Here is a 6000-nt window from a genome sequence, read left to right on the forward strand (position 1 = left end):
GTGACACATACTTTCAAACTGGGCATTTTGTCCATGATCAAAGTTAATTTTGTATTATGTAGGCAGATTCAGCTCGTCATGTTACTGATCTTCAACATTGATCAATGTCCACAAACTATTCCACGAATGCGAAAAACAAATAATTTAAGATAAATAACCTGGGACACAGTGCAGAGCACAGTCAACAAGCGGTCTGCCTCCTCTCAAATAATCTCAAAACACCTGACAATGATCAACCTTTACTTCCTGTATACTGGCTCTGAATTAGAGACACTTTCCCAATATCCAACCATACAAAGCTGATCTGTATGTGTTCCCAATACCCATCATGAGATGGTTTGACAGCCATCATCACCACCACAGTGAAGAGGACAATAATGCTGAACCAACAAACTGCACGTTATTTTTTTTTTGCTTACTGAAAAAAAAAATTGTGTACAAAATGGAGGAGAAAGTATTGAGTATTGTTACAAACCTCCCATTTTTCGAGAGCATGCACCACAGCAGTGCGTTGATGAACACTCTGGACACAGGCAGAACAGAAGTAGGTTTCACTTCCGCAGTCGCTGCATCGCCAGATCTCACTTTCATCATCACTGAGAGACACACTGCAAGCTGTGCAGGCTGTGTCATCTGGAGGACAAAGGAGCTCAGCACTCACATTGAGGAGTATTTCCCGTGTGCTTTGCCATGCCTCCACATTGTCATTCTTCTTTTGACTGACTGACTTCACCAAGCATTCTTCTTCTGGGAAGTCACTACTGGCTGCAGCTGCTCGTGGTGGTGGTAAAAAGCAGCAGCTTTTCTCGGTTGGGAAAAGATCACTTAAAAACCTCCGGGAGACTTTTGCTCTTCCTTTCAGTGGAATTGTTTTTACAAGGATGTACGGTCTGACCTTTCTCCTTTTTGCCATATTCACCTACAAAACAACCAAAAAAACAGAAAGTTAATGTAGTCACATGGTCTCATTACTGCATTACACTAGTGCAGTGGTTTTCTAAGTCTGAGACTGTGGGCCCCCCTCAGACAAAGCTTGGAAAAAGGTGCCCCCCCAATTGGGAAAGTTGTAACTACTGTATCTCTGAACTCTTTAACCAAATCACACACATTTAGGCTCTTGACTCCCATACCGTGACATCCCTAATATATATACACACACAGTATATACAGTATATATATATATATATGTGTGTGTATATATATATATATATATATATATATATATATATATATATATATATGTGTATAGATATATGTGTGTGTATGTGTGTATATATATATACATACATATACATACACACACACACATAGAGCATCAGGTCTTGCTGGCCTTCCTTGCGTCCACATGCCTGTGCTGAATGTCGGTCGAGTGGTTAACGTTATAAGCCAGTTTTATCTGACACAGCCTACATACAACCATATTTTCACTGACCAGATCTAAAGACTGCCAAACTGCGCTAGTTTTATGAGGTGCCATGCCATCTCCCTTCCACTCCTTTGACTTCGCCTGGTTTGTTTACATGAATTGACATCTGGGCATTAGAGGAGGGGGTCGCATTGTTTATTATTATGATAATTTAATTATTTGTTTAACTCATTGAGTGCCAATGACGTCGATCGGCGTCAAATCAAATAGTAACGTTGAGTGCCAATGACGTCGATCGGCGTCAAATGCGTTTTTTGACGGTGGGACGTGGATCAAAGCCTCATGCATCTCCTGTACAAATATTGGAGCTATTGACGGTGTATAACCTATTTTACGGACTCATTAGGTGGCGACAGTGCTCTCCAGATTAGAGAAAGGTGAGGAAAAACAGCAGAAGAAGCCCCGTGATGAAACTGAAACCGATCAGAGCCAGAGCCAGAGCCGTATAGATTGCTCTGGCTGGAGCTAACGTTAGCTGCAAACAGCAGTCAATCCGCGCCCACAACTGAGCCCCTCTGTCTCTGCTGCATAGTTTCTCCACACGATTAGCCGCCAGAAAAGCAGCACCCGACGCCAAAGGGCCAAACCATTCTCAGCAGTCCGGTTTGGCTTTTCGGTGTCGCGCTGGGAGCCGGCGCACAAAAACGGAGCGCTCCGAAAATAGACGCTGGGTGCGTGTTAAGGCTGTGTGTTAGTGTGGGGAGGAGTTTGCAGCTGAGTGGGGGGAGAGGGGGGTGGGGCATGCAGGGCACCACACAACTACACCACGTCACTACATCAGAAAATATTAGCTTCAGAGTCAGTGAATGTGCTTGAAATGCTTCATTTCACAAAAGGCTGATTATCTCAGCTTCTAATTTGAAACGTCTGTTTTTGCTGAAAACAACCTATCTTCTCCGGCTGATAACTAAAGAACGGAAAATGGTATCAATAAACTTTTTTTTGCTGATGATACAATAGTCTCCTCGTTCTTTGTGCGTGTTCGGTGTTTACATAGTAATATCACACAATATTCTGTGGGCCTCGAGAAATCACTGAAAACGCTCTGAAACTCTGGCACTGGGAGCGTCCGTTCTCCAAAAGTGGCTGGCACTCAATGAGTTAACTGACTAGTATTTTGGTTCCAACTAGCGAGGGTAGCAGATGTTTAAACGTTTAAGCGACTAGTTGCCTACATCCATTTGCAGTCGTACAGCCAGCCCTACATACAAATATAATGCAAAAGAGTCTATGTTCACGGTTAGTGTTTACTTGTTTAATACCGTCACCTTGCTAAACTAATGGCCTAAGTCACTTTTTTCCGAAAATGATATTTTTGCCTAAGTCAGCTCTTCAGGATGCTCCCCACCTCTGGTAAAACGGCCAACATCCTAATTGAAAAGAAAATGCTGTTTTTACCTCAATATTCGAATGGCCTAAATCAATAGTGTGACTAAATCAATCTAACTGTGACTTAGGCCATTTTATTTTTGCCTAAGTCACAAGACAATGCGACTTAGGCCATTTTACAAGCTTTTAAAATGGCATCTGCATCAAGGAAAAAGAAATACTTCAACATAAAGGAAGCTCTTTGTATGTACAAACTGCTAGTGGGTTGGTTACGGGTGTAGCCTCAGCAAGTGGGACACCGATTAGAATGAAGAGGGCCAGAGGAACATATGCCAAGGGTGTTTATTTAAAGCAGATCCCTTGATGATTGATTGATTGATTTGCAGATTTTTTATTTTTGGTCATCCAAACACTATGTACAATACTCTCTATTTCATGTAATCAAAACAATAGACATAACACATTTTACATAGATCTTGACCAAAAAAAGGTATGGGCTGAAGCTAAAAGCTTATTTTGCCCACCCTATTCACATACACATACATGATGATGTACAGGCAGATGTACAGGCAGATGCAGATGTACAGGCAGATGATTTAGGCTTCAAATAATGCATCTGTACATGGCAATCAATAGGGAAGAACGAAAGCAGCCTCCTCCACTGCTGTCTGGAGCACACACTGAGTGTGAAGGCTCTTAGAGCCTCTTAAGTGCAGGTGTGTGGTGATCAGTCCAGAATTAGGTGCAGGTGTGCTTAGGGGAGGGAAAATGGCTGGAGGTGAGGGAGTGATGGGTTATGGGAATTGGAGTCCGAGAGTCACTTTTGTACAGCCGCCCCCATATTCACTAGTGAATATGTATACTAAGAAAAGTGACTAGAGGCAGAGGAATTGAAGGTAAGGAGAGTAAATGAGGCAAACCGTTCGGCTGTCATGGCCGCCCCATAGCAGGGTGAAATGGGGCAAGCTGCATGGCCGGTGGAAAAAGAGCCAAGACGGCCGGAGGCAGGGCTGAAGGGGCCATCTGGTCCGGAGGGCATCCAGGAGGCAGAGCAGACAGGTTGAGCAACCCCGGGTGATGTCCCAGACACTGACGCAACAGACAGGACCTTTCCGGAGGCCGACCTGGATGCTGGTGACGCCGGCAGGTAATGTATACTCAGGGGGCCGGCCCGGATATTGTCGACTCCGGCTGGACTGTTCTGGAGGGTGGCGCCGAGGGATGGGAGCCACTGAAGATTGGCGCCGAGGGATGGGCGCCAAGGGAGCAGATGGAGGTGCGGGGGCCACCAGAGCAGGGGGTGCATGGGGCACCGGGACTGTAGCTGGGGGGGCCACCAGGACTGACGGTGCGGGGGGCACCAGGACTGGCAGTGCGAGGGGCACTGGGACTGGCAGTGTGGGGGGCACTAGGACTGGAGCCAGGGGGGCCACCGGGACTGGCGGTGCGGGGGGCACCGGAACTGGCAGTGCAGGGGGCACCGGAACTGGCAGTGCGGGGGGCACTGGGACTGGTGGTGCAGGAGGCACCGGGACTGGCAGTGCGGGGGTCACTGGGACTGGTGGTGCAGGAGGCACCGGGACTGGCAGTGCGGGGGGCACTGGGACTGGTGGTGCAGGAGGCACCGGGACTGGCAGTGCGGGGGGCACTGGGACTGGTGGTGCAGGAGGCACCGGGACTGGCAGTGCGGGGGGCACTGGGACTGGTGGTGCGGGGGGCACTGGGACTGGAGCCAGGGGGGCCACCGGGACTGGCGGTGCGGGGGGCACTGGAACTGGCAGTGCGGGGGGCACTGGGACTGGCGGTGCGGGAGGCACCTGGACTGGCGATGCGGGGAGCACCGGGACTGGCGATGCGGAGGGCACCAGGACTGGCAGTGTGGGGGGCACCAGGACTGGCGCCAGGGGGCCCACCAGGGCTGGCGGTGCGGGGGGCACCGGGACTGGCGATGCGGGCGGGGGGCACCGGGACTGGCGATGCGGGGAGCACCGGGACTGGCGGTGCGGAGGGCACCAGGACTGGCAGTGCGGGGGCTGGGTGAGGCACAGGGAGCGCCTGGGCTGGGTGAGGCACAGGGAGCGCCTGGACTGGGTGAGGCACAGGGAGCGCCTGGACTGGGTGAGGCACAGGGAGCGCCTGGGCTGGGTGAGGCACAGGGAGCGCCTGGACTGGGTGAGGCACAGGGAGTGCCTGGGCTGGGTGAGGCACAGGGAGCGCCTGGACTGGGTGAGGCACAGGGAGCGCCTGGGCTGGGTGAGGCACAGGGAGCGCTTTCCTTGAGTACAAGCATCCCTCTACCGCATCAAGCCTCCTCAAGAGGTGTCTGAAATAGTCCATGGTGTCTCGTGCAGGTTGACCATGCTGCCGCTCAGGTGTAGGCCCAACTACATGGGATGGTATCGTTGTGGGGGAGGGGGGTGCGATGGTGGATGATATCCCCACAACTGAAGGTATGGAGGTGCCCTTCTTCCCCCTACTGGCTGCTGGTTCCTCTGGTCCATTCCCACTTGCTGAGGCCCATCCGGGCTCGAAGGACCATGTACATGCAGCTGGATAGAATGCTCATCCATAGGGACTTGAGACTTGACTTGGACTTGCCCCTCAAAGACTTGACTTGGACTTTCCCCTCAAAGACTTGACTTGGACTTGCCCCTCAAAGACTTGAGACTTGACTTGGACTTGCAAAAAATTACTTGTGAGCAGTGAAATTGTTTGAAATGTTAAAGGGTTAATTAAAACCCAGCAAAGAGCTGGAGGAAGAAGTGAGGAGAGGCACATGCCTCCTCAGTGTTTGATTTAATTGACATTTGTTTGATTTAAGAAGGATTTAAGTTTAAATTACAATTTGTTAAGAGTGACCCAGCAAAGAAGAGCTGGAGGAACAAGTGAGGCACATGCCTCCTCAGTGTTTGATTTAACTGACATTGTTTGATTTAAGAAGGATTTAAGTTTAAGTTTAAATTACAATTTGTTAAGAGTGACCCAGTAAAGATGAGTTTGCTTTATTAAATGAAAGTCAAACTGCCCTCTGTCTCCTGAGTCTCTATCTATGTGCTCCACTAGCGTTTTAAACTGTTTGTGGTCACAGAAGTGGGAATAAAAGATGTGCAGTGTTTTGCCTAAGTCAGCTTTAAAATTGCCTAAGATGCAACGGCATGTTCATAAATTGGCCTAAGTCATTTAATCCACTTATGCAACATGATTTGACATACAGCGTTATTTGTATGTTAATAGTCATATATTGT

The sequence above is a fragment of the Poromitra crassiceps genome (assembly GCF_964638095.1).
Source record: "Poromitra crassiceps genome assembly, contig: HAP1_SCAFFOLD_85, whole genome shotgun sequence".
NCBI lineage: Eukaryota > Metazoa > Chordata > Actinopteri > Beryciformes > Melamphaidae > Poromitra > Poromitra crassiceps.